Raw genomic sequence first — 26694 nt, 5'->3', positions numbered from 1 at the left:
CTAGGCTAGAGGCACATGAAACAGGACTGGCGTGCCGCTTCAAGTGTACCTGAGAGGAATCTGACTCAGGATTGGCCACCCTCTCAGGGCACCGACTCAGGATTGGCCAACCTCTATGGGGCACCTCTAACGTGCACAAATAACGGGCAAGCCCTATGAAAAGCACAGCGTGAGTCTAGGTGCCACCTTGAAAAAGGAGGGTGACGTCTGGCCTCTGACAGCAGGAATATTAAGAGAGGAGAAAACATACTGCCTGCTATCGTGAAATTCCAAGATAGTCACGAAAAGCAATCTCATGCACTGCACAAGCTCTGTCCCATGATGCACCTCTCCTGCACTCTGTCGATGCAAATGAGCAAGCAGAGAGTTCAGGATTAAAACACCTAAGCTCATGTCCCCAAAAAACAGCAGCAGACAACTCGCAGATATATTCACCAATTTCTAATGCTTTTCTTTTAAACACACGATAAACAGCCTCACCTGTGGTAAGGCTTAAAAAAATTGAATAAACTCGTAAATGTTCCTCTCCACGGAAATCTTTAATAAAAGGCGAAAGATTTTTTCGTTTTGAAGAGAAACCAGAGTAAGTTAGAATATGGCTCTCTGGGGGTAAGTGGCACCACATCAAAGACCCCGTCATTGCGAGGGTGAGGACCTGAGAGGTATTTTTAGGCTCTAAGAAAGAGGACAAGAACCAGGCCAGTGAGGGAAGCAGGCCCAATTTTCAGAGTCTCTGCTCAAAGCACAGAAAATCAAAAAGGTGGACAGTTCCCATGCGTCTGTCTGGAAATATGCAAATTCTTTTCTGTACACACCTCAGCTCATTAGGAGGCGTTGCGGCTGCTGGGCAAGGGGAACGGGAAGCGTGCATCAGGCTTTAGGTGAAGTGGCACTGTAGGACTTTTGTCCCCCAGCGATTTTACGCTTTCCACACCATCCTTCCAATCGTTAGGCTGTGAGCCACCACTGTGCTCTGCACATAGCCATGCACTTTAAGTCCCTTTTTCGCACGTACTTTCATTAAACCTGAATATGGAAGTATATATCTGTCTAGGCTAGAGGCACATGAAACAGGACTGGCGTGCCGCTTCAAGTGTACCTGAGAGGAATCTGACTCAGGATTGGCCACCCTCTCAGGGCACCGACTCAGGATTGGCCAACCTCTATGGGGCACCTCTAACGTGCACAAATAACAGGCAAGCCCTATGAAAAGCACAGCGTGAGTCTAGGTGCCACCTTGAAAAAGGAGGGTGACGTCTGGCCTCTGACAGCAGGAATATTAAGAGAGGAGAAAACATACTGCCTGCTATCGTGAAATTCCAAGATAGTCACGAAAAGCAATCTCATGCACTGCACAAGCTCTTTCCCATGATGCACCTCTCCTGCACTCTGTCTATGCAAATGAGCAAGCAGAGAGTTCAGGAATAAAACACCTAAGCTCATGTCCCCAAAAAACAGCAGCAGACAACTCACAGATATATTCACCAATTTCTAATGCTTTTCTTTTAAACACAAGATAAACAGCCTCACCGGTGGTAAGGCTTAAAAAAATTGAATAAACTCGTAAATGTTCCTCTCCACGGAAATCTTTAGTAAAAGGCGAAAGATTTTTTCGTTTTGAAGAGAAACCAGAGTAAGTTAGAATATGGCTCTCTGGGGGTAAGTGGCACCACATCAAAGACCCCGTCATTGCGAGGGTGAGGACCTGAGAGGTATTTTCAAAATCTAAGAAAGAGGACAAGAACCAGGCCGGTGAGGGAAGCAGGCCCAAATTTCAGAGTCTCTGCTCAAAGCACAGAAAATCAAAAAGGTGGACAGTTCCCATGCGTCTGTCTGGGAATATGCAAATTCTTTTCTGTACACACCTCAGCTCATTAGGAGGCGTTGCGGCTGCTGGGCAAGGGGAACGGGAAGCGTGCATCAGGCTTTAGGTGAAGTGGCACTGTAGGACTTTTGTCCCCCAGCGATTTTACGCTTTCCACACCATCCTTCCAATCGTTAGGCTGTGAGCCACCACTGTGCTCTGCACATAGCCATGCACTTTAAGTCCCTTTTTCGCACGTACTTTCATTAAACCTGAATATGGAAGTATATATCTGTCTAGGCTAGAGGCACATGAAACAGGACTGGCGTGCCGCTTCAAGTGTACCTGAGAGGAATCTGACTCAGGATTGGCCACCCTCTCAGGGCACCGACTCAGGATTGGCCAACCTCTATGGGGCACCTCTAACGTGCACAAATAACAGGCAAGCCCTATGAAAAGCACAGCGTGAGTCTAGGTGCCACCTTGAAAAAGGAGGGTGACGTCTGGCCTCTGACAGCAGGAATATTAAGAGAGGAGAAAACATACTGCCTGCTATCGTGAAATTCCAAGATAGTCACGAAAAGCAATCTCATGCACTGCACAAGCTCTTTCCCATGATGCACCTCTCCTGCACTCTGTCTATGCAAATGAGCAAGCAGAGAGTTCAGGAATAAAACACCTAAGCTCATGTCCCCAAAAAACAGCAGCAGACAACTCGCAGATATATTCACCAATTTCTAATGCTTTTCTTTTAAACACAAGATAAACAGCCTCACCGGTGGTAAGGCTTAATAAAATTGAATAAACTCGTAAATGTTCCTCTCCACGGAAATCTTTAGTAAAAGGCGAAAGATTTTTTCGTTTTGAAGAGAAACCAGAGTAAGTTAGAATATGGCTCTCTGGGGGTAAGTGGCACCACATCAAAGACCCCGTCATTGCGAGGGTGAGGACCTGAGAGGTATTTTCAAAATCTAAGAAAGAGGACAAGAACCAGGCCGGTGAGGGAAGCAGGCCCAAATTTCAGAGTCTCTGCTCAAAGCACAGAAAATCAAAAAGGTGGACAGTTCCCATGCGTCTGTCTGGGAATATGCAAATTCTTTTCTGTACACACCTCAGCTCATTAGGAGGCGTTGCGGCTGCTGGGCAAGGGGAACGGGAAGCGTGCATCAGGCTTTAGGTGAAGTGGCACTGTAGGACTTTTGTCCCCCAGCGATTTTACGCTTTCCACACCATCCTTCCAATCGTTAGGCTGTGAGCCACCACTGTGCTCTGCACATAGCCATGCACTTTAAGTCCCTTTTTCGCACGTACTTTCATTAAACCTGAATATGGAAGTATATATCTGTCTAGGCTAGAGGCACATGAAACAGGACTGGCGTGCCGCTTCAAGTGTACCTGAGAGGAATCTGACTCAGGATTGGCCACCCTCTCAGGGCACCGACTCAGGATTGGCCAACCTCTATGGGGCACCTCTAACGTGCACAAATAACAGGCAAGCCCTATGAAAAGCACAGCGTGAGTCTAGGTGCCACCTTGAAAAAGGAGGGTGACGTCTGGCCTCTGACAGCAGGAATATTAAGAGAGGAGAAAACATACTGCCTGCTATCGTGAAATTCCAAGATAGTCACGAAAAGCAATCTCATGCACTGCACAAGCTCTTTCCCATGATGCACCTCTCCTGCACTCTGTCTATGCAAATGAGCAAGCAGAGAGTTCAGGAATAAAACACCTAAGCTCATGTCCCCAAAAAACAGCAGCAGACAACTCGCAGATATATTCACCAATTTCTAATGCTTTTCTTTTAAACACAAGATAAACAGCCTCACCGGTGGTAAGGCTTTAAAAAATTGAATAAACTCGTAAATGTTCCTCTCCACGGCAATCTTTAGTAAAAGGCGAAAGATTTTTTCGTTTTGAAGAGAAACCAGAGTAAGTTAGAATATGGCTCTCTGGGGGTAAGTGGCACCACATCAAAGACCCCGTCATTGCGAGGGTGAGGACCTGAGAGGTATTTTCAAAATCTAAGAAAGAGGACAAGAACGAGGCCAGTGAGGGAAGCAGGCCCAATTTTCAGAGTCTCTGCTCAAAGCACAGAAAATCAAAAAGGTGGACAGTTCCCATGCGTCTGTCTGGAAATATGCAAATTCTTTTCTGTACACACCTCAGCTCATTAGGAGGCGTTGCGGCTGCTGGGCAAGGGGAACGGGAAGCGTGCATCAGGCTTTAGGTGAAGTGACACTGTAGGACTTTTGTCCCCCAGCGATTTTACGCTTTCCACACCATCCTTCCAATCGATAGGCTGTGAGCCACCACTGTGCTCTGCACATAGCCATGCACTTTAAGTCCCTTTTTCGCACGTACTTTCATTAAACCTGAATATAGAAGTATATATCTGTCTAGGCTAGAGGCACATGAAACAGGACTGGCGTGCCGCTTCAAGTGTACCTGAGAGGAATCTGACTCAGGATTGGCCACCCTCTCAGGGCACCGACTCAGGATTGGCCAACCTCTATGGGGCGCCTCTAACGTGCACAAATAACAGGCAAGCCCTATGAAAAGCACAGCGTGAGTCTAGGTGCCACCTTGAAAAAGGAGGGTGACGTCTGGCCTCTGACAGCAGGAATATTAAGAGAGGAGAAAACATACTGCCTGCTATCGTGAAATTCCAAGATAGTCACGAAAAGCAATCTCATGCACTGCACAAGCTCTTTCCCATGATGCACCTCTCCTGCACTCTGTCTATGCAAATGAGCAAGCAGAGAGTTCAGGAATAAAACACCTAAGCTCATGTCCCCAAAAAACAGCAGCAGACAACTGGCAGATATTCCCCAATTTCTAATGCTTTTCTTTTAAACACACGATAAACAGCCTCACCTGTGGTAAGGCTTAAAACAATTGAATAAACTCGTAAATGTTCCTCTCCACGGAAATCTTTAGTAAAAGGCGAAAGATTTTTTAGTTTTGAAGAGAAACCAGAGTAAGTTAGAATATGGCTCTCTGGGGGTAAGTGGCACCACATCAAAGACCCCGTCGTTGCGAGGGTGAGGACCTGAGAGGTATTTTTAGGCTCTAAGAAAGAGGACAAGAACCAGGCCAGTGAGGGAAGCAGGCCCAATTTTCAGAGTCTCTGCTCAAAGCACAGAAAATCAAAAAGGTGGACAGTTCCCATGCGTCTGTCTGGGAATATGCAAATTCTTTTCTGTACACACCTCAGCTCATTAGGAGGCGTTGCGGCTGCTGGGCAAGGGGAACGGGAAGCGTGCATCAGGCTTTAGGTGAAGTGACACTGTAGGACTTTTGTCCCCCAGCGATTTTACGCTTTCCACACCATCCTTCCAATCGATAGGCTGTGAGCCACCACTGTGCTCTGCACATAGCCATGCACTTTAAGTCCCTTTTTCGCACGTACTTTCATTAAACCTGAATATAGAAGTATATATCTGTCTAGGCTAGAGGCACATGAAACAGGACTGGCGTGCCGCTTCAAGTGTACCTGAGAGGAATCTGACTCAGGATTGGCCACCCTCTCAGGGCACCGACTCAGGATTGGCCAACCTCTATTGGGCACCTCTAACGGGCACAAATAATGGGCAAGCCCTATGAAAAGCACAGCGTGAGTCTAGGTGCCACCTTGAAAAAGGAGGGTGACGTCTGGCCTCTGACAGCAGGAATATTAAGAGAGGAGAAAACATACTGCCTGCTATCGTGAAATTCCAAGATAGTCACGAAAAGCAATCTCATGCACTGCACAAGCTCTTTCCCATGATGCACCTCTCCTGCACTCTGTCTATGCAAATGAGCAAGCAGAGAGTTCAGGAATAAAACACCTAAGCTCATGTCCCCAAAAAACAGCAGCAGACAACTCGCAGATATATTCACCAATTTCTAATGCTTTTCTTTTAAACACAAGATAAACAGCCTCACCGGTGGTAAGGCTTAAAAAAATTGAATAAACTCGTAAATGTTCCTCTCCACGGAAATCTTTAGTAAAAGGCGAAAGATTTTTTCGTTTTAAAGAGAAAACCAGAGTAAGTTAGAATATGGCTCTCTGGGGGTAAGTGGCACCACATCAAAGACCCCGTCATTGCGAGGGTGAGGACCTGAGAGGTATTTTCAAAATCTAAGAAAGAGGACAAGAACCAGGCCGGTGAGGGAAGCAGGCCCAAATTTCAGAGTCTCTGCTCAAAGCACAGAAAATCAAAAAGGTGGACAGTTCCCAAGCGTCTGTCTGGGAATATGCAAATTCTTTTCTGTACACACCTCAGCTCATTAGGAGGCGTTGCGGCTGCTGGGCAAGGGGAACGGGAAGCGTGCATCAGGCTTTAGGTGAAGTGGCACTGTAGGACTTTTGTCCCCCAGCGATTTTACGCTTTCCACACCATCCTTCCAATCGTTAGGCTGTGAGCCACCACTGTGCTCTGCACATAGCCATGCACTTTAAGTCCCTTTTTCGCACGTACTTTCATTAAACCTGAATATGGAAGTATATATCTGTCTAGGCTAGAGGCACATGAAACAGGACTGGCGTGCCGCTTCAAGTGTACCTGAGAGGAATCTGACTCAGGATTGGCCACCCTCTCAGGGCACCGACTCAGGATTGGCCAACCTCTATGGGGCACCTCTAACGTGCACAAATAACAGGCAAGCCCTATGAAAAGCACAGCGTGAGTCTAGGTGCCACCTTGAAAAAGGAGGGTGACGTCTGGCCTCTGACAGCAGGAATATTAAGAGAGGAGAAAACATACTGCCTGCTATCGTGAAATTCCAAGATAGTCACGAAAAGCAATCTCATGCACTGCACAAGCTCTTTCCCATGATGCACCTCTCCTGCACTCTGTCTATGCAAATGAGCAAGCAGAGAGTTCAGGAATAAAACACCTAAGCTCATGTCCCCAAAAAACAGCAGCAGACAACTCGCAGATATATTCACCAATTTCTAATGCTTTTCTTTTAAACACAAGATAAACAGCCTCACCGGTGGTAAGGCTTAAAAAAATTGAATAAACTCGTAAATGTTCCTCTCCACGGAAATCTTTAGTAAAAGGCGAAAGATTTTTTCGTTTTGAAGAGAAACCAGAGTAAGTTAGAATATGGCTCTCTGGGGGTAAGTGGCACCACAGCAAAGACCCCGTCATTGCGAGGGTGAGGACCTGAGAGGTATTTTCAAAATCTAAGAAAGAGGACAAGAACCAGGCCGGTGAGGGAAGCAGGCCCAAATTTCAGAGTCTCTGCTCAAAGCACAGAAAATCAAAAATGTGGACAGTTCCCATGCGTCTGTCTGGGAATATGCAAATTCTTTTCTGTACACACCTCAGCTCATTAGGAGGCGTTGCGGCTGCTGGGCAAGGGGAACGGGAAGCGTGCATCAGGCTTTAGGTGAAGTGGCACTGTAGGACTTTTGTCCCCCAGCGATTTTACGCTTTCCACACCATCCTTCCAATCGTTAGGCTGTGAGCCACCACTGTGCTCTGCACATAGCCATGCACTTTAAGTCCCTTTTTCGCACGTACTTTCATTAAACCTGAATATAGAAGCATATATCTGTCTAGGCTAGAGGCACATGAAACAGGACTGGCGTGCCGCTTCAAGTGTACCTGAGAGGAATCTGACTCAGGATTGGCCACCCTCTCAGGGCACCGACTCAGGATTGGCCAACCTCTATGGGGCACCTCTAACGGGCACAAATAATGGGCAAGCCCTATGAAAAGCACAGCGTGAGTCTAGGTGCCACCTTGAAAAAGGAGGGTGACGTCTGGCCTCTGACAGCAGGAATATTAAGAGAGGAGAAAACATACTGCCTGCTATCGTGAAATTCCAAGATAGTCACGAAAAGCAATCTCATGCACTGCACAAGCTCTTTCCCATGATGCACCTCTCCTGCACTCTGTCTATGCAAATGAGCAAGCAGAGAGTTCAGGAATAAAACACCTAAGCTCATGTCCCCAAAAAACAGCAGCAGACAACTCGCAGATATATTCACCAATTTCTAATGCTTTTCTTTTAAACACAAGATAAACAGCCTCACCGGTGGTAAGGCTTAAAAAAATTGAATAAACTCGTAAATGTTCCTCTCCACGGAAATCTTTAGTAAAAGGCGAAAGATTTTTTCGTTTTGAAGAGAAACCAGAGTAAGTTAGAATATGGCTCTCTGGGGGTAAGTGGCACCACATCAAAGACCCCGTCATTGCGAGGGTGAGGACCTGAGAGGTATTTTTAGGCTCTAAGAAAGAGGACAAGAACCAGGCCGGTGAGGGAAGCAGGCCCAAATTTCAGAGTCTCTGCTCAAAGCACAGAAAATCAAAAAGGTGGACAGTTCCCATGCGTCTGTCTGGAAATATGCAAATTCTTTTCTGTACACACCTCAGCTCATTAGGAGGCGTTGCGGCTGCTGGGCAAGGGGAACGGGAAGCGTGCATCAGGCTTTAGGTGAAGTGACACTGTAGGACTTTTGTCCCCCAGCGATTTTACGCTTTCCACACCATCCTTCCAATCGATAGGCTGTGAGCCACCACTGTGCTCTGCACATAGCCATGCACTTTAAGTCCCTTTTTCGCACGTACTTTCATTAAACCTGAATATAGAAGTATATATCTGTCTAGGCTAGAGGCACATGAAACAGGACTGGCGTGCCGCTTCAAGTGTACCTGAGAGGAATCTGACTCATGATTGGCCACCCTCTCAGGGCACCGACTCAGGATTGGCCAACCTCTATGGGGCACCTCTAACGGGCACAAATAATGGGCAAGCCCTATGAAAAGCACAGCGTGAGTCTAGGTGCCACCTTGAAAAAGGAGGGCGACGTCTGGCCTCTGACAGCAGGAATATTAAGAGAGGAGAAAACATACTGCCTGCTATCGTGAAATTCCAAGATAGTCACGAAAAGCAATCTCATGCACTGTACAAGCTCTTTCCCATGATGCACCTCTCCTGCACTCTGTCTATGCAAATGAGCAAGCAGAGAGTTCAGGAATAAAACACCTAAGCTCATGTCCCCAAAAAACAGCAGCAGACAACTGGCAGATATTCCCCAATTTCTAATGCTTTTCTTTTAAACACACGATAAACAGCCTCACCTGTGGTAAGGCTTAAAAAAATTGAATAAACTCGTAAATGTTCCTCTCCACGGAAATCTTTAGTAAAAGGCGAAAGATTTTTTCGTTTTGAAGAGAAACCAGAGTAAGTTAGAATATGGCTCTCTGGGGGTAAGTGGCACCACATCAAAGACCCCGTCATTGCGAGGGTGAGGACCTGAGAGGTATTTTCAAAATCTAAGAAAGAGGACAAGAACCAGGCCGGTGAGGGAAGCAGGCCCAAATTTCAGAGTCTCTGCTCAAAGCACAGAAAATCAAAAAGGTGGACAGTTCCCATGCGTCTGTCTGGGAATATGCAAATTCTTTTCTGTACACACCTCAGCTCATTAGGAGGCGTTGCGGCTGCTGGGCAAGGGGAACGGGAAGCGTGCATCAGGCTTTAGGTGAAGTGGCACTGTAGGACTTTTGTCCCCCAGCAATTTTACGCTTTCCACACCATCCTTCCAATCGTTAGGCTGTGAGACACCACTGTGCTCTGCACATAGCCATGCACTTTAAGTCCCTTTTTCGCACGTACTTTCATTAAACCTGAATATAGAAGTATATATCTGTCTAGGCTAGAGGCACATGAAACAGGACTGGCGTGCCGCTTCAAGTGTACCTGAGAGGAATCTGACTCAGGATTGGCCACCCTCTCAGGGCACCGACTCAGGATTGGCCAACCTCTATGGGGCACCTCTAACGGGCACAAATAATGGGCAAGCCCTATGAAAAGCACAGCGTGAGTCTAGGTGCCACCTTGAAAAAGGAGGGCGACGTCTGGCCTCTGACAGCAGGAATATTAAGAGAGGAGAAAACATACTGCCTGCTATCGTGAAATTCCAAGATAGTCACGAAAAGCAATCTCATGCACTGTACAAGCTCTTTCCCATGATGCACCTCTCCTGCACTCTGTCTATGCAAATGAGCAAGCAGAGAGTTCAGGAATAAAACACCTAAGCTCATGTCTCCAAAAAACAGCAGCAGACAACTGGCAGATATTCCCCAATTTCTAATGCTTTTCTTTTAAACACACGATAAACAGCCTCACCTGTGGTAAGGCTTAAAACAATTGAATAAACTCGTAAATGTTCCTCTCCACGGAAATCTTTAGTAAAAGGCGAAAGATTTTTTAGTTTTGAAGAGAAACCAGAGTAAGTTAGAATATGGCTCTCTGGGGGTAAGTGGCACCACATCAAAGACCCCGTCGTTGCGAGGGTGAGGACCTGAGAGGTATTTTTAGGCTCTAAGAAAGAGGACAAGAACCAGGCCAGTGAGGGAAGCAGGCCCAATTTTCAGAGTCTCTGCTCAAAGCACAGAAAATCAAAAAGGTGGACAGTTCCCATGCGTCTGTCTGGGAATATGCAAATTCTTTTCTGTACACACCTCAGCTCATTAGGAGGCGTTGCGGCTGCTGGGCAAGGGGAACGGGAAGCGTGCATCAGGCTTTAGGTGAAGTGACACTGTAGGACTTTTGTCCCCCAGCGATTTTACGCTTTCCACACCATCCTTCCAATCGATAGGCTGTGAGCCACCACTGTGCTCTGCACATAGCCATGCACTTTAAGTCCCTTTTTCGCACGTACTTTCATTAAACCTGAATATAGAAGTATATATCTGTCTAGGCTAGAGGCACATGAAACAGGACTGGCGTGCCGCTTTAAGTGTACCTGAGAGGAATCTGACTCAGGATTGGCCACCCTCTCAGGGCACCGACTCAGGATTGGCCAACCTCTATTGGGCACCTCTAACGGGCACAAATAATGGGCAAGCCCTATGAAAAGCACAGCGTGAGTCTAGGTGCCACCTTGAAAAAGGAGGGTGACGTCTGGCCTCTGACAGCAGGAATATTAAGAGAGGAGAAAACATACTGCCTGCTATCGTGAAATTCCAAGATAGTCACGAAAAGCAATCTCATGCACTGCACAAGCTCTTTCCCATGATGCACCTCTCCTGCACTCTGTCTATGCAAATGAGCAAGCAGAGAGTTCAGGAATAAAACACCTAAGCTCATGTCCCCAAAAAACAGCAGCAGACAACTCGCAGATATATTCACCAATTTCTAATGCTTTTCTTTTAAACACAAGATAAACAGCCTCACCGGTGGTAAGGCTTAAAAAAATTGAATAAACTCGTAAATGTTCCTCTCCACGGAAATCTTTAGTAAAAGGCGAAAGATTTTTTCGTTTTAAAGAGAAAACCAGAGTAAGTTAGAATATGGCTCTCTGGGGGTAAGTGGCACCACATCAAAGACCCCGTCATTGCGAGGGTGAGGACCTGAGAGGTATTTTCAAAATCTAAGAAAGAGGACAAGAACCAGGCCGGTGAGGGAAGCAGGCCCAAATTTCAGAGTCTCTGCTCAAAGCACAGAAAATCAAAAAGGTGGACAGTTCCCAAGCGTCTGTCTGGGAATATGCAAATTCTTTTCTGTACACACCTCAGCTCATTAGGAGGCGTTGCGGCTGCTGGGCAAGGGGAACGGGAAGCGTGCATCAGGCTTTAGGTGAAGTGGCACTGTAGGACTTTTGTCCCCCAGCGATTTTACGCTTTCCACACCATCCTTCCAATCGTTAGGCTGTGAGCCACCACTGTGCTCTGCACATAGCCATGCACTTTAAGTCCCTTTTTCGCACGTACTTTCATTAAACCTGAATATGGAAGTATATATCTGTCTAGGCTAGAGGCACATGAAACAGGACTGGCGTGCCGCTTCAAGTGTACCTGAGAGGAATCTGACTCAGGATTGGCCACCCTCTCAGGGCACCGACTCAGGATTGGCCAACCTCTATGGGGCACCTCTAACGTGCACAAATAACAGGCAAGCCCTATGAAAAGCACAGCGTGAGTCTAGGTGCCACCTTGAAAAAGGAGGGTGACGTCTGGCCTCTGACAGCAGGAATATTAAGAGAGGAGAAAACATACTGCCTGCTATCGTGAAATTCCAAGATAGTCACGAAAAGCAATCTCATGCACTGCACAAGCTCTTTCCCATGATGCACCTCTCCTGCACTCTGTCTATGCAAATGAGCAAGCAGAGAGTTCAGGAATAAAACACCTAAGCTCATGTCCCCAAAAAACAGCAGCAGACAACTCGCAAATATATTCACCAATTTCTAATGCTTTTCTTTTAAACACAAGATAAACAGCCTCACCGGTGGTAAGGCTTAAAAAAATTGAATAAACTCGTAAATGTTCCTCTCCACGGAAATCTTTAGTAAAAGGCGAAAGATTTTTTCGTTTTGAAGAGAAACCAGAGTAAGTTAGAATATGGCTCTCTGGGGGTAAGTGGCACCACAGCAAAGACCCCGTCATTGCGAGGGTGAGGACCTGAGAGGTATTTTCAAAATCTAAGAAAGAGGACAAGAACCAGGCCGGTGAGGGAAGCAGGCCCAAATTTCAGAGTCTCTGCTCAAAGCACAGAAAATCAAAAATGTGGACAGTTCCCATGCGTCTGTCTGGGAATATGCAAATTCTTTTCTGTACACACCTCAGCTCATTAGGAGGCGTTGCGGCTGCTGGGCAAGGGGAACGGGAAGCGTGCATCAGGCTTTAGGTGAAGTGGCACTGTAGGACTTTTGTCCCCCAGCGATTTTACGCTTTCCACACCATCCTTCCAATCGTTAGGCTGTGAGCCACCACTGTGCTCTGCACATAGCCATGCACTTTAAGTCCCTTTTTCGCACGTACTTTCATTAAACCTGAATATAGAAGCATATATCTGTCTAGGCTAGAGGCACATGAAACAGGACTGGCGTGCCGCTTCAAGTGTACCTGAGAGGAATCTGACTCAGGATTGGCCACCCTCTCAGGGCACCGACTCAGGATTGGCCAACCTCTATGGGGCACCTCTAACGGGCACAAATAATGGGCAAGCCCTATGAAAAGCACAGCGTGAGTCTAGGTGCCACCTTGAAAAAGGAGGGTGACGTCTGGCCTCTGACAGCAGGAATATTAAGAGAGGAGAAAACATACTGCCTGCTATCGTGAAATTCCAAGATAGTCACGAAAAGCAATCTCATGCACTGCACAAGCTCTTTCCCATGATGCACCTCTCCTGCACTCTGTCTATGCAAATGAGCAAGCAGAGAGTTCAGGAATAAAACACCTAAGCTCATGTCCCCAAAAAACAGCAGCAGACAACTCGCAGATATATTCACCAATTTCTAATGCTTTTCTTTTAAACACAAGATAAACAGCCTCACCGGTGGTAAGGCTTAAAAAAATTGAATAAACTCGTAAATGTTCCTCTCCACGGAAATCTTTAGTAAAAGGCGAAAGATTTTTTCGTTTTGAAGAGAAACCAGAGTAAGTTAGAATATGGCTCTCTGGGGGTAAGTGGCACCACATCAAAGACCCCGTCATTGCGAGGGTGAGGACCTGAGAGGTATTTTTAGGCTCTAAGAAAGAGGACAAGAACCAGGCCGGTGAGGGAAGCAGGCCCAAATTTCAGAGTCTCTGCTCAAAGCACAGAAAATCAAAAAGGTGGACAGTTCCCATGCGTCTGTCTGGAAATATGCAAATTCTTTTCTGTACACACCTCAGCTCATTAGGAGGCGTTGCGGCTGCTGGGCAAGGGGAACGGGAAGCGTGCATCAGGCTTTAGGTGAAGTGACACTGTAGGACTTTTGTCCCCCAGCGATTTTGCGCTTTCCACACCATCCTTCCAATCGATAGGCTGTGAGCCACCACTGTGCTCTGCACATAGCCATGCACTTTAAGTCCCTTTTTCGCACGTACTTTCATTAAACCTGAATATAGAAGTATATATCTGTCTAGGCTAGAGGCACATGAAACAGGACTGGCGTGCCGCTTCAAGTGTACCTGAGAGGAATCTGACTCATGATTGGCCACCCTCTCAGGGCACCGACTCAGGATTGGCCAACCTCTATGGGGCACCTCTAACGGGCACAAATAATGGGCAAGCCCTATGAAAAGCACAGCGTGAGTCTAGGTGCCACCTTGAAAAAGGAGGGCGACGTCTGGCCTCTGACAGCAGGAATATTAAGAGAGGAGAAAACATACTGCCTGCTATCGTGAAATTCCAAGATAGTCACGAAAAGCAATCTCATGCACTGTACAAGCTCTTTCCCATGATGCACCTCTCCTGCACTCTGTCTATGCAAATGAGCAAGCAGAGAGTTCAGGAATAAAACACCTAAGCTCATGTCCCCAAAAAACAGCAGCAGACAACTGGCAGATATTCCCCAATTTCTAATGCTTTTCTTTTAAACACACGATAAACAGCCTCACCTGTGGTAAGGCTTAAAAAAATTGAATAAACTCGTAAATGTTCCTCTCCACGGAAATCTTTAGTAAAAGGCGAAAGATTTTTTCGTTTTGAAGAGAAACCAGAGTAAGTTAGAATATGGCTCTCTGGGGGTAAGTGGCACCACATCAAAGACCCCGTCATTGCGAGGGTGAGGACCTGAGAGGTATTTTCAAAATCTAAGAAAGAGGACAAGAACCAGGCCGGTGAGGGAAGCAGGCCCAAATTTCAGAGTCTCTGCTCAAAGCACAGAAAATCAAAAAGGTGGACAGTTCCCATGCGTCTGTCTGGGAATATGCAAATTCTTTTCTGTACACACCTCAGCTCATTAGGAGGCGTTGCGGCTGCTGGGCAAGGGGAACGGGAAGCGTGCATCAGGCTTTAGGTGAAGTGGCACTGTAGGACTTTTGTCCCCCAGCAATTTTACGCTTTCCACACCATCCTTCCAATCGTTAGGCTGTGAGACACCACTGTGCTCTGCACATAGCCATGCACTTTAAGTCCCTTTTTCGCACGTACTTTCATTAAACCTGAATATAGAAGTATATATCTGTCTAGGCTAGAGGCACATGAAACAGGACTGGCGTGCCGCTTCAAGTGTACCTGAGAGGAATCTGACTCAGGATTGGCCACCCTCTCAGGGCACCGACTCAGGATTGGCCAACCTCTATGGGGCACCTCTAACGTGCACAAATAACGGGCAAGCCCTATGAAAAGCACAGCGTGAGTCTAGGTACCACCTTGAAAAAGGAGGGTGACGTCTGGCCTCTGACAGCAGGAATATTAAGAGAGGAGAAAACATACTGCCTGCTATCGTGAAATTCCAAGATAGTCACGAAAAGCAATCTCATGCACTGCACAAGCTCTTTCCCATGATGCACCTCTCCTGCACTCTGTCGATGCAAATGAGCAAGCAGAGAGTTCAGGAATAAAACACCTAAGCTCATGTCCCCAAAAAAGCAGCAGCAGACAACTCGCAGATATATTCACCAATTTCTAATGCTTTTCTTTTAAACACACGATAAACAGCCTCACCTGTGGTAAGGCTTAAAAAAATTGAATAAACTCGTAAATGTTCCTCTCCACGGAAATCTTTAGTAAAAGGCGAAAGATTTTTTCGTTTTGAAGAGAAACCAGAGTAAGTTAGATTATGGCTCTCTGGGGGTAAGTGGCACCACATCAAAGACCCCGTCATTGCGAGGGTGAGGACCTGAGAGGTATTTTTAGGCTCTAAGAAAGAGGACAAGAACCAGGCCAGTGAGGGAAGCAGGCCCAATTTTCAGAGTCTCTGCTCAAAGCACAGAAAATCAAAAAGGTGGACAGTTCCCATGCGTCTGTCTGGAAATATGCAAATTCTTTTCTGTACACACCTCAGCTCATTAGGAGGCGTTGCGGCTGCTGGGCAAGGGGAACGGGAAGCGTGCATCAGGCTTTAGGTGAAGTGACACTGTAGGACTTTTGTCCCCCAGCGATTTTACGCTTTCCACACCATCCTTCCAATCGATAGGCTGTGAGCCACCACTGTGCTCTGCACATAGCCATGCACTTTAAGTCCCTTTTTCGCACGTACTTTCATTAAACCTGAATATAGAAGTATATATCTGTCTAGGCTAGAGGCACATGAAACAGGACTGGCGTGCCGCTTCAAGTGTACCTGAGAGGAATCTGACTCAGGATTGGCCACCCTCTCAGGGCACCGACTCAGGATTGGCCAACCTCTATGGGGCACATCTAACGGGCACAAATAATGGGCAAGCCCTATGAAAAGCACAGCGTGAGTCTAGGTGCCACCTTGAAAAAGGAGGGCGACGTCTGGCCTCTGACAGCAGGAATATTAAGAGAGGAGAAAACATACTGCCTGCTATCGTGAAATTCCAAGATAGTCACGAAAAGCAATCTCATGCACTGCACAAGCTCTTTCCCATGATGCACCTCTCCTGCACTCTGTCTATGCAAATGAGCAAGCAGAGAGTTCAGGAATAAAACACCTAAGCTCATGTCCCCAAAAAACAGCAGCAGACAACTCGCAGATATATTCACCAATTTCTAATGCTTTTCTTTTAAACACAAGATAAACAGCCTCACCGGTGGTAAAGCTTAAAAAAATTGAATAAACTCGTAAATGTTCCTCTCCACGGAAATCTTTAGTAAAAGGCGAAAGATTTTTTCGTTTTGAAGAGAAACCAGAGTAAGTTAGAATATGGCTCTCTGGGGGTAAGTGGCACCACATCAAAGACCCCGTCATTGCGAGGGTGAGGACCTGAGAGGTATTTTCAAAATCTAAGAAAGAGGACAAGAACCAGGCCGGTGAGGGAAGCAGGCCCAAATTTCAGAGTCTCTGCTCAAAGCACAGAAAATCAAAAAGGTGGACAGTTCCCATGCGTCTGTCTGGGAATATGCAAATTCTTTTCTGTACACACCTCAGCTCATTAGGAGGCATTGCGGCTGCTGGGCAAGGGGAACGGGAAGCGTGCATCAGGCTTTAGGTGAAGTGGCACTGTAGGACTTTTGTCCCCCAGCGATTTTACGCTTTCCACACCATCCTTCCAATCGTTAGGCTGTGAGCCACCACTGTGCTCTGCACATAGCCATGCACTTTAAGTCCCTTTTTCGCACGTACTTTCATTAAACCTGAATATGGAAGTATATATCTGTCTAGGCTAGAGGCACATGAAACAGGACTGGCGTGCCGCTTCAAGTGTACATGAGAGGAATCTGACTCAGGATTGGCCACCCTCTCAGGGCACCGACTCAGGATTGGCCAACCTCTATGGGGCACCTCTAACGTGCACAAATAACAGGCAAGCCCTATGAAAAGCACAGCGTGAGTCTAGGTGCCACCTTGAAAAAGGAGGGTGACGTCTGGCCTCTGACAGCAGGAATATTAAGAGAGGAGAAAACATACTGCCTGCTATCGTGAAATTCCAAGATAGTCACGAAAAGCAATCTCATGCACTGCACAAGCTCTTTCCCATGATGCACCTCTCCTGCACTCTGTCTATGCAAATGAGCAAGCAGAGAGTTCAGGAATAAAACACCTAAGCTCATGTCCCCAAAAAACAGCAGCAGACAACTGGCAGATATTCCCCAATTTCTAATGCTTTTCTTTTAAACACACGATAAACAGCCTCACCTGTGGTAAGGCTTAAAAAAATTGAATAAACTCGTAAATGTTCCTCTCCATGGAAATCTTTAGTAAAAGGCGAAAGATTTTTTCGTTTTGAAGAGAAACCAGAGTAAGTTAGAATATGGCTCTCTGGGGGTAAGTGGCACCACATCAAAGAACCCCGTCATTGCGAGGGTGAGGACCTGAGAGGTATTTTTAGGCTCTAAGAAAGAGGACAAGAACCAGGCCAGTGAGGGAAGCAGGCCCAATTTTCAGAGTCTCTGCTCAAAGCACAGAAAATCAAAAAGGTGGACAGTTCCCATGCGTCTGTCTGGAAATATGCAAATTCTTTTCTGTACACACCTCAGCTCATTAGGAGGCGTTGCGGCTGCTGGGCAAGGGGAACGGGAAGCGTGCATCAGGCTTTAGGTGAAGTGACACTGTAGGACTTTTGTCCCCCAGCGATTTTACGCTTTCCACACCATCCTTCCAATCGATAGGCTGTGAGCCACCACTGTGCTCTGCACATAGCCATGCACTTTAAGTCCCTTTTTCGCACGTACTTTCATTAAACCTGAATATAGAAGTATATATCTGTCTAGGCTAGAGGCACATGAAACAGGACTGGCGTGCCGCTTCAAGTGTACCTGAGAGGAATCTGACTCATGATTGGCCACCCTCTCAGGGCACCGACTCAGGATTGGCCAACCTCTATGGGGCACCTCTAACGGGCACAAATAATGGGCAAGCCCTATGAAAAGCACAGCGTGAGTCTAGGTGCCACCTTGAAAAAGGAGGGCGACGTCTGGCCTCTGACAGCAGGAATATTAAGAGAGGAGAAAACATACTGCCTGCTATCGTGAAATTCCAAGATAGTCACGAAAAGCAATCTCATGCACTGTACAAGCTCTTTCCCATGATGCACCTCTCCTGCACTCTGTCTATGCAAATGAGCAAGCAGAGAGTTCAGGAATAAAACACCTAAGCTCATGTCCCCAAAAAACAGCAGCAGACAACTGGCAGATATTCCCCAATTTCTAATGCTTTTCTTTTAAACACACGATAAACAGCCTCACCTGTGGTAAGGCTTAAAAAAATTGAATAAACTCGTAAATGTTCCTCTCCACGGAAATCTTTAGTAAAAGGCGAAAGATTTTTTCATTTTGAAGAGAAACCAGAGTAAGTTAAAATATAGCTCTCTGGGGGTAAGTGGCACCACATCAAAGACCCCGTCATTGCGAGGGTGAGGACCTGAGAGGTATTTTCAAAATCTAAGAAAGAGGACAAGAACCAGGCCGGTGAGGGAAGCAGGCCCAAATTTCAGAGTCTCTGCTCAAAGCACAGAAAATCAAAAAGGTGGACAGTTCCCATGCGTCTGTCTGGGAATATGCAAATTCTTTTCTGTACACACCTCAGCTCATTAGGAGGCGTTGCGGCTGCTGGGCAAGGGGAACGGGCAGCGTGCATCAGGCTTTAGGTGAAGTGGCACTGTAGGACTTTTGTCCCCCAGCGATTTTACACTTTCCACACCATCCTTCCAATCGTTAGGCTGTGAGCCACCACTGTGCTCTGCACATAGCCATGCACTTTAAGTCCCTTTTTCGCACGTACTTTCATTAAACCTGAATATAGAAGTATATATCTGTCTAGGCTAGAGGCACATGAAACAGGACTGGCGTGCCGCTTCAAGTGTACCCGAGAGGAATCTGACTCAGGATTGGCCACCCTCTCAGGGCACCGTCTCAGGATTGGCCAACCTCTATGGGGCACCTCTAACGGGCACAAATAATGGGCAAGCCCTATGAAAAGCACAGCGTGAGTCTAGGTGCCACCTTGAAAAAGGAGGGCGACGTCTGGCCTCTGACAGCAGGAATATTAAGAGAGGAGAAAACATACTGCCTGCTATCGTGAAATTCCAAGATAGTCACGAAAAGCAATCTCATGCACTGTACAAGCTCTTTCCCATGATGCACCTCTCCCGCACTCTGTCTATGCAAATGAGCAAGCAGAGAGTTCAGGAATAAAACACCTAAGCTCATGTCCCCAAAAAACAGCAGCAGACAACTGGCAGATATTCCCCAATTTCTAATGCTTTTCTTTTAAACACACGATAAACAGCCTCACCTGTGGTAAGGCTTAACAAAATTGAATAAACTCGTAAATGTTCCTCTCCACGGAAATCTTTAGTAAAAGGCGAAAGATTTTTTCGTTTTGAAGAGAAACCAGAGTAAGTTAGAATATGGCTCTCTGGGGGTAAGTGGCACCACATCAAAGACCCCGTCATTGCGATGGTGAGGACCTGAGAGGTATTTTCAGGCTCTAAGAAAGAGGACAAGAACCAGGCCGGTGAGGGAAGCAGGCCCAAATTTCAGAGTCTCTGCTCAAAGCACAGAAAATCAAAAAGGTGGACAGTTCCCATGCGTCTGTCTGGGAATATGCAAATTCTTTTCTGTACACACCTCAGCTCATTAGGAGGCGTTGCGGATGCTGGGCAAGGGGAACGGGAAGCGTGCATCAGGCTTTAGGTGAAGTGACACTGTAGGACTTTTGTCCCCCAGCGATTTTACGCTTTCCACACCATCCTTCCAATCGATAGGCTGTGAGCCACCACTGTGCTCTGCACATAGCCATGCACTTTAAGTCCCTTTTTCGCACGTACTTTCATTAAACCTGAATATAGAAGTATATATCTGTCTAGGCTAGAGGCACATGAAACAGGACTGGCGTGCCGCTTCAAGTGTACCTGAGAGGAGTCTGACTCAGGATTGGCCACCCTCTCAGGGCACCGACTCAGGATTGGCCAACCTCTATGGGGCACCTCTAACGGGCACAAATAATGGGCAAGCCCTATGAAAAGCACAGCGTGAGTCTAGGTGCCACCTTGAAAAAGGAGGGTGACGTCTGGCCTCTGACAGCAGGAATATTAAGAGCGGAGAAAACATACTGCCTGCTATCGTGAAATTTCAAGATAGTCACGAAAAGCAATCTCATGCACTGCACAAGCTCTTTCCCATGATGCACCTCTCCTGCACTCTGTCTATGCAAATGAGCAAGCAGAGAGTTCAGGAATAAAACACCTAAGCTCATGTCCCCAAAAAACAGCAGCAGACAACTCGCAGATATATTCACCAATTTCTAATGCTTTTCTTTTAAACACAAGATAAACAGCCTCACCGGTGGTAAGGCTTAAAAAAATTGAATAAACTCGTAAATGTTCCTCTCCACGGAAATCTTTAGTAAAAGGCGAAAGATTTTTTCGTTTTGAAGAGAAAACCAGAGTAAGTTAGAATATGGCTCTCTGGGGGTAAGTGGCACCACATCAAAGACCCCGTCATTGCGAGGGTGAGGACCTGAGAGGTATTTTCAAAATCTAAGAAAGAGGACAAGAACCAGGCAGGTGAGGGAAGCAGGCCCAAATTTCAGAGTCTCTGCTCAAAGCACAGAAAATCAAAAAGGTGGACAGTTCCCATGCGTCTGTCTGGGAATATGCAAATTCTTTTCTGTACACACCTCAGCTCATTAGGAGGCGTTGCGGCTGCTGGGCAAGGGGAACGGGAAGCGTGCATCAGGCTTTAGGTGAAGTGGCACTGTAGGACTTTTGTCCCCCAGCGATTTTACGCTTTCCACACCATCCTTCCAATCGTTAGGCTGTGAGCCACCACTGTGCTCTGCACATAGCCATGCACTTTAAGTCCCTTTTTCGCACGTACTTTCATTAAACCTGAATATAGAAGTATATATCTGTCTAGGCTAGAGGCACATGAAACAGGACTGGCGTGCCGCTTCAAGTGTACCTGAGAGGAATCTGACTCAGGATTGGCCACCCTCTCAGGGCACCGACTCAGGATTGGCCAACCTCTATGGGGCACCTCTAACGTGCACAAATAACGGGCAAGCCCTATGAAAAGCACAGCGTGAGTCTAGGTGCCACCTTGAAAAAGGAGGGTGACGTCTGGCCTCTGACAGCAGGAATATTAAGAGAGGAGAAAACATACTGCCTGCTATCGTGAAATTCCAAGATAGTCACGAAAAGCAATCTCATGCACTGCACAAGCTCTTTCCCATGATGCACCTCTCCTGCACTCTGTCGATGCAAATGAGCAAGCAGAGAGTTCAGGAATAAAACACCTAAGCTCATGTCCCCAAAAAACAGCAGCAGACAACTCGCAGATATATTCACCAATTTCTAATGCTTTTCTTTTAAACACACGATAAACAGCCTCACCTGTGGTAAGGCTTAAAAAAATTGAATAAACTCGTAAATGTTCCTCTCCACGGAAATCTTTAGTAAAAGGCGAAAGATTTTTTCGTTTTGAAAAGAAACCAGAGTAAGTTAGAATATGGCTCTCTGGGGGTAAGTGGCACCACATCAAAGACCCCGTCATTGCGAGGGTGAGGACCTGAGAGGTATTTTTAGGCTCTAAGAAAGAGGACAAGAACCAGGCCAGTGAGGGAAGCAGGCCCAATTTTCAGAGTCTCTGCTCAAAGCACAGAAAATCAAAAAGGCGGACAGTTCCCATGCGTCTGTCTGGAAATATGCAAATTCTTTTCTGTACACACCTCAGCTCATTAGGAGGCGTTGCGGCTGCTGGGCAAGGGGAACGGGAAGCGTGCATCAGGCTTTAGGTGAAGTGACACTGTAGGACTTTTGTCCCCCAGCGATTTTACGCTTTCCACACCATCCTTCCAATCGATAGGCTGTGAGCCACCACTGTGCTCTGCACATAGCCATGCACTTTAAGTCCCTTTTTCGCACGTACTTTCATTAAACCTGAATATAGAAGTATATATCTGTCTAGGCTAGAGGCACATGAAACAGGACTGGCGTGCCGCTTCAAGTGTACCTGAGAGGAATCTGACTCATGATTGGCCACCCTCTCAGGGCACCGACTCAGGATTGGCCAACCTCTATGGGGCACCTCTAACGGGCACAAATAATGGGCAAGCCCTATGAAAAGCACAGCGTGAGTCTAGGTGCCACCTTGAAAAAGGAGGGCGACGTCTGGCCTCTGACAGCAGGAATATTAAGAGAGGAGAAAACATACTGCCTGCTATCGTGAAATTCCAAGATAGTCACGAAAAGCAATCTCATGCACTGTACAAGCTCTTTCCCATGATGCACCTCTCCTGCACTCTGTCTATGCAAATGAGCAAGCAGAGAGTTCAGGAATAAAACACCTAAGCTCATGTCCCCAAAAAACAGCAGCAGACAACTGGCAGATATTCCCCAATTTCTAATGCTTTTCTTTTAAACACACGATAAACAGCCTCACCTGTGGTAAGGCTTAAAAAAATTGAATAAACTCGTAAATGTTCCTCTCCACGGAAATCTTTAGTAAAAGGCGAAAGATTTTTTCATTTTGAAGAGAAACCAGAGTAAGTTAGAATATGGCTCTCTGGGGGTAAGTGGCACCACATCAAAGACCCCGTCATTGCGATGGTGAGGACCTGAGAGGTATTTTCAGGCTCTAAGAAAGAGGACAAGAACCAGGCCGGTGAGGGAAGCAGGCCCAAATTTCAGAGTCTCTGCTCAAAGCACAGAAAATCAAAAAGGTGGACAGTTCCCATGCGTCTGTCTGGGAATATGCAAATTCTTTTCTGTACACACCTCAGCTCATTAGGAGGCATTGCGGATGCTGGGCAAGGGGAACGGGAAGCGTGCATCAGGCTTTAGGTGAAGTGACACTGTAGGACTTTTGTCCCCCAGCGATTTTACGCTTTCCACACCATCCTTCCAATCGATAGGCTGTGAGCCACCACTGTGCTCTGCACATAGCCATGCACTTTAAGTCCCTTTTTCGCACGTACTTTCATTAAACCTGAATATAGAAGTATATATCTGTCTAGGCTAGAGGCACATGAAACAGGACTGGCGTGCCGCTTCAAGTGTACCTGAGAGGAGTCTGACTCAGGATTGGCCACCCTCTCAGGGCACCGACTCAGGATTGGCCAACCTCTATGGGGCACCTCTAACGGGCACAAATAATGGGCAAGCCCTATGAAAAGCACAGCGTGAGTCTAGGTGCCACCTTGAAAAAGGAGGGTGACGTCTGGCCTCTGACAGCAGGAATATTAAGAGCGGAGAAAACATACTGCCTGCTATCGTGAAATTTCAAGATAGTCACGAAAAGCAATCTCATGCACTGCACAAGCTCTTTCCCATGATGCACCTCTCCTGCACTCTGTCTATGCAAATGAGCAAGCAGAGAGTTCAGGAATAAAACACCTAAGCTCATGTCCCCAAAAAACAGCAGCAGACAACTCGCAGATATATTCACCAATTTCTAATGCTTTTCTTTTAAACACAAGATAAACAGCCTCACCGGTGGTAAGGCTTAAAAAAATTGAATAAACTCGTAAATGTTCCTCTCCACGGAAATCTTTAGTAAAAGGCGAAAGATTTTTTCGTTTTGAAGAGAAAACCAGAGTAAGTTAGAATATGGCTCTCTGGGGGTAAGTGGCACCACATCAAAGACCCCGTCATTGCGAGGGTGAGGACCTGAGAGGTATTTTCAAAATCTAAGAAAGAGGACAAGAACCAGGCCGGTGAGGGAAGCAGGCCCAAATTTCAGAGTCTCTGCTCAAAGCACAGAAAATCAAAAAGGTGGGCAGTTCCCATGCGTCTGTCTGGGAATATGCAAATTCTTTTCTGTACACACCTCAGCTCATTAGGAGGCGTTGCGGCTGCTGGGCAAGGGGAACGGGAAGCGTGCATCAGGCTTTAGGTGAAGTGGCACTGTAGGACTTTTGTCCCCCAGCGATTTTACGCTTTCCACACCATCCTTCCAATCGTTAGGCTGTGAGCCACCACTGTGCTCTGCACATAGCCATGCACTTTAAGTCCCTTTTTCGCACGTACTTTCATTAAACCTGAATATAGAAGTATATATCTGTCTAGGCTAGAGGCACATGAAACAGGACTGGCGTGCCGCTTCAAGTGTACCTGAGAGGAATCTGACTCAGGATTGGCCACCCTCTCAGGGCACCGACTCAGGATTGGCCAACCTCTATGGGGCACCTCTAACGTGCACAAATAACGGGCAAGCCCTATGAAAAGCACAGCGTGAGTCTAGGTGCCACCTTGAAAAAGGAGGGTGACGTCTGGCCTCTGACAGCAGGAATATTAAGAGAGGAGAAAACATACTGCCTGCTATCGTGAAATTCCAAGACAGTCACGAAAAGCAATCTCATGCACTGCACAAGCTCTTTCCCATGATGCACCTCTCCTGCACTCTGTCGATGCAAATGAGCAAGCAGAGAGTTCAGGAATAAAACACCTAAGCTCATGTCCCCAAAAAACAGCAGCAGACAACTCGCAGATATATTCACCAATTTCTAATGCTTTTCTTTTAAACACACGATAAACAGCCTCACCTGTGGTAAGGCTTAAAAAAATTGAATAAACTCGTAAATGTTCCTCTCCACGGAAATCTTTAGTAAAAGGCGAAAAAAAATTTCGTTTTGAAGAGAAACCAGAGTAAGTTAGAATATGGCTCTCTGGGGGTAAGTGGCACCACATCAAAGACCCCGTCATTGCGAGGGTGAGGACCTGAGAGGTATTTTTAGGCTCTAAGAAAGAGGACAAGAACCAGGCCAGTGAGGGAAGCAGGCCCAATTTTCAGAGTCTCTGCTCAAAGCACAGAAAATCAAAAAGGTGGACAGTTCCCATGCGTCTGTCTGGAAATATGCAAATTCTTTTCTGTACACACCTCAGCTCATTAGGAGGCGTTGCGGCTGCTGGGCAAGGGGAACGGGAAGCGTGCATCAGGCTTTAGGTGAAGTGACACTGTAGGACTTTTGTCCCCCAGCGATTTTACGCTTTCCACACCATCCTTCCAATCGATAGGCTGTGAGCCACCACTGTGCTCTGCACATAGCCATGCACTTTAAGTCCCTTTTTCGCACGTACTTTCATTAAACCTGAATATAGAAGTATATATCTGTCTAGGCTAGAGGCACATGAAACAGGACTGGCGTGCCGCTTCAAGTGTACCTGAGAGGAATCTGACTCATGATTGGCCACCCTCTCAGGGCACCGACTCAGGATTGGCCAACCTCTATGGGGCACCTCTAACGGGCACAAATAATGGGCAAGCCCTATGAAAAGCACAGCGTGAGTCTAGGTGCCACCTTGAAAAAGGAGGGCGACGTCTGGCCTCTGACAGCAGGAATATTAAGAGAGGAGAAAACATACTGCCTGCTATCGTGAAATTCCAAGATAGTCACGAAAAGCAATCTCATGCACTGTACAAGCTCTTTCCCATGATGCACCTCTCCTGCACTCTGTCTATGCAAATGAGCAAGCAGAGAGTTCAGGAATAAAACACCTAAGCTCATGTCCCCAAAAAACAGCAGCAGACAACTGGCAGATATTCCCCAATTTCTAATGCTTTTCTTTTAAACACACGATTAACAGCCTCACCTGTGGTAAGGCTTAAAAAAATTGAATAAACTCGTAAATGTTCCTCTCCACGGAAATCTTTAGTAAAAGGCGAAAAAAATTTTAGTTTTGAAGAGAAACCAGAGTAAGTTAGAATATGGCTCTCTGGGGGTAAGTGGCACCACATCAAAGACCCCGTCATTGCGAGGGTGAGGACCTGAGAGGTATTTTTAGGCTCTAAGAAAGAGGACAAGAACCAGCCAGTGAGGGAAGCAGGCCCAAGTTTCAGAGTATCTGCTCAAAGCACAGAAAATCAAAAAGGTGGACAGTTCCCATGCGTCTGTCTGGGAATATGCAAATTCTTTTCTGTACACACCTCAGCTCATTAGGAGGCGTTGCGGCTGCTGGGCAAGGGGAACGGGAAGCGTGCATCAGGCTTTAGGTGAAGTGACACTGTAGGACTTTTGTCCCCCAGCGATTTTACGCTTTCCACACCATCCTTCCAATCGATAGGCTGTGAGCCACCACTGTGCTCTGCACATAGCCATGCACTTTAAGTCCCTTTTTCGCACATACTTTCATTAAACCTGAATATAGAAGTATATATCTGTCTAGGCTAGAGGCACATGAAACAGGACTGGCGTGCCGCTTCAAGTGTACCTGAGAGGAATCTGACTCAGGATTGGCCACCCTCTCAGGGCACCGACTCAGGATTGGCCAACCTCTATGGGGCACCTCTAACGGGCACAAATAATGGGCAAGCCCTATGAAAAGCACAGCGTGAGTCTAGGTGCCACCTTGAAAAAGGAGGGCGACGTCTGGCCTCTGACAGCAGGAATATTAAGAGAGGAGAAAACATACTGCCTGCTATCGTGAAATTCCAAGATAGTCACGAAAAGCAATCTCATGCACTGTACAAGCTCTTTCCCATGATGCACCTCTCCTGCACTCTGTCTATGCAAATGAGCAAGCAGAGAGTTCAGGAATAAAACACCTAAGCTCATGTCCCCAAAAAACAGCAGCAGACAACTGGCAGATATTCCCCAATTTCTAATGCTTTTCTTTTAA

The 26694-nt window shown here is 46.7% G+C and overlaps 25 non-coding genes across 25 annotated transcripts; all 25 read right to left on the bottom strand.

Moving 5' to 3' along the window:
- Positions 1-472: 472 nt before the first annotated feature.
- On the bottom strand, positions 473-587 carry LOC144800761 (U5 spliceosomal RNA). Its single transcript, XR_013604647.1, has one exon. It is a non-coding gene; the product is annotated as a U5 spliceosomal RNA (small nuclear RNA).
- Positions 588-1522: 935 nt separating this feature from the next.
- On the bottom strand, positions 1523-1637 carry LOC144800051 (U5 spliceosomal RNA). The gene has a single exon (XR_013603972.1). It is a non-coding gene; the product is annotated as a U5 spliceosomal RNA (small nuclear RNA).
- Positions 1638-2572: 935 nt separating this feature from the next.
- LOC144800669 (U5 spliceosomal RNA) lies at positions 2573-2687 on the bottom strand. Its single transcript, XR_013604558.1, has one exon. It is a non-coding gene; the product is annotated as a U5 spliceosomal RNA (small nuclear RNA).
- A 935-nt stretch (positions 2688-3622) lies between these two features.
- LOC144800823 (U5 spliceosomal RNA) lies at positions 3623-3737 on the bottom strand. Its single transcript, XR_013604707.1, has one exon. It is a non-coding gene; the product is annotated as a U5 spliceosomal RNA (small nuclear RNA).
- A 933-nt stretch (positions 3738-4670) lies between these two features.
- Positions 4671-4785, bottom strand: LOC144800900 (U5 spliceosomal RNA). Its single transcript, XR_013604780.1, has one exon. It is a non-coding gene; the product is annotated as a U5 spliceosomal RNA (small nuclear RNA).
- Positions 4786-5720: 935 nt separating this feature from the next.
- Positions 5721-5836, bottom strand: LOC144800831 (U5 spliceosomal RNA). The gene has a single exon (XR_013604715.1). It is a non-coding gene; the product is annotated as a U5 spliceosomal RNA (small nuclear RNA).
- Positions 5837-6771: 935 nt separating this feature from the next.
- LOC144800050 (U5 spliceosomal RNA) lies at positions 6772-6886 on the bottom strand. The gene has a single exon (XR_013603971.1). It is a non-coding gene; the product is annotated as a U5 spliceosomal RNA (small nuclear RNA).
- Positions 6887-7821: 935 nt separating this feature from the next.
- Positions 7822-7936, bottom strand: LOC144800049 (U5 spliceosomal RNA). The gene has a single exon (XR_013603970.1). It is a non-coding gene; the product is annotated as a U5 spliceosomal RNA (small nuclear RNA).
- A 933-nt stretch (positions 7937-8869) lies between these two features.
- Positions 8870-8984, bottom strand: LOC144801393 (U5 spliceosomal RNA). Its single transcript, XR_013605203.1, has one exon. It is a non-coding gene; the product is annotated as a U5 spliceosomal RNA (small nuclear RNA).
- Positions 8985-9917: 933 nt separating this feature from the next.
- Positions 9918-10032, bottom strand: LOC144800899 (U5 spliceosomal RNA). The gene has a single exon (XR_013604779.1). It is a non-coding gene; the product is annotated as a U5 spliceosomal RNA (small nuclear RNA).
- A 935-nt stretch (positions 10033-10967) lies between these two features.
- Positions 10968-11083, bottom strand: LOC144800830 (U5 spliceosomal RNA). Its single transcript, XR_013604714.1, has one exon. It is a non-coding gene; the product is annotated as a U5 spliceosomal RNA (small nuclear RNA).
- A 935-nt stretch (positions 11084-12018) lies between these two features.
- Positions 12019-12133, bottom strand: LOC144800048 (U5 spliceosomal RNA). Its single transcript, XR_013603969.1, has one exon. It is a non-coding gene; the product is annotated as a U5 spliceosomal RNA (small nuclear RNA).
- Positions 12134-13068: 935 nt separating this feature from the next.
- Positions 13069-13183, bottom strand: LOC144800047 (U5 spliceosomal RNA). Its single transcript, XR_013603968.1, has one exon. It is a non-coding gene; the product is annotated as a U5 spliceosomal RNA (small nuclear RNA).
- A 933-nt stretch (positions 13184-14116) lies between these two features.
- Positions 14117-14231, bottom strand: LOC144801392 (U5 spliceosomal RNA). The gene has a single exon (XR_013605202.1). It is a non-coding gene; the product is annotated as a U5 spliceosomal RNA (small nuclear RNA).
- A 936-nt stretch (positions 14232-15167) lies between these two features.
- LOC144801391 (U5 spliceosomal RNA) lies at positions 15168-15282 on the bottom strand. The gene has a single exon (XR_013605201.1). It is a non-coding gene; the product is annotated as a U5 spliceosomal RNA (small nuclear RNA).
- Positions 15283-16217: 935 nt separating this feature from the next.
- On the bottom strand, positions 16218-16332 carry LOC144800419 (U5 spliceosomal RNA). Its single transcript, XR_013604323.1, has one exon. It is a non-coding gene; the product is annotated as a U5 spliceosomal RNA (small nuclear RNA).
- A 933-nt stretch (positions 16333-17265) lies between these two features.
- LOC144800683 (U5 spliceosomal RNA) lies at positions 17266-17380 on the bottom strand. The gene has a single exon (XR_013604572.1). It is a non-coding gene; the product is annotated as a U5 spliceosomal RNA (small nuclear RNA).
- A 934-nt stretch (positions 17381-18314) lies between these two features.
- LOC144800480 (U5 spliceosomal RNA) lies at positions 18315-18429 on the bottom strand. The gene has a single exon (XR_013604378.1). It is a non-coding gene; the product is annotated as a U5 spliceosomal RNA (small nuclear RNA).
- Positions 18430-19362: 933 nt separating this feature from the next.
- Positions 19363-19477, bottom strand: LOC144800699 (U5 spliceosomal RNA). The gene has a single exon (XR_013604587.1). It is a non-coding gene; the product is annotated as a U5 spliceosomal RNA (small nuclear RNA).
- A 935-nt stretch (positions 19478-20412) lies between these two features.
- On the bottom strand, positions 20413-20528 carry LOC144800694 (U5 spliceosomal RNA). Its single transcript, XR_013604582.1, has one exon. It is a non-coding gene; the product is annotated as a U5 spliceosomal RNA (small nuclear RNA).
- Positions 20529-21463: 935 nt separating this feature from the next.
- Positions 21464-21578, bottom strand: LOC144800421 (U5 spliceosomal RNA). The gene has a single exon (XR_013604325.1). It is a non-coding gene; the product is annotated as a U5 spliceosomal RNA (small nuclear RNA).
- Positions 21579-22511: 933 nt separating this feature from the next.
- LOC144800479 (U5 spliceosomal RNA) lies at positions 22512-22626 on the bottom strand. The gene has a single exon (XR_013604377.1). It is a non-coding gene; the product is annotated as a U5 spliceosomal RNA (small nuclear RNA).
- A 935-nt stretch (positions 22627-23561) lies between these two features.
- On the bottom strand, positions 23562-23677 carry LOC144800693 (U5 spliceosomal RNA). Its single transcript, XR_013604581.1, has one exon. It is a non-coding gene; the product is annotated as a U5 spliceosomal RNA (small nuclear RNA).
- Positions 23678-24612: 935 nt separating this feature from the next.
- Positions 24613-24727, bottom strand: LOC144801073 (U5 spliceosomal RNA). The gene has a single exon (XR_013604949.1). It is a non-coding gene; the product is annotated as a U5 spliceosomal RNA (small nuclear RNA).
- Positions 24728-25660: 933 nt separating this feature from the next.
- Positions 25661-25775, bottom strand: LOC144801044 (U5 spliceosomal RNA). The gene has a single exon (XR_013604921.1). It is a non-coding gene; the product is annotated as a U5 spliceosomal RNA (small nuclear RNA).
- Between the last annotated feature and the right edge of the window lie 919 nt (positions 25776-26694).

Source organism: Lissotriton helveticus, chromosome 12, assembly GCF_964261635.1.
Source record: "Lissotriton helveticus chromosome 12, aLisHel1.1, whole genome shotgun sequence".
In the NCBI taxonomy this organism is placed as follows: domain Eukaryota; kingdom Metazoa; phylum Chordata; class Amphibia; order Caudata; family Salamandridae; genus Lissotriton; species Lissotriton helveticus.
This window is presented reverse-complemented; position numbering and strand designations above follow the sequence as displayed.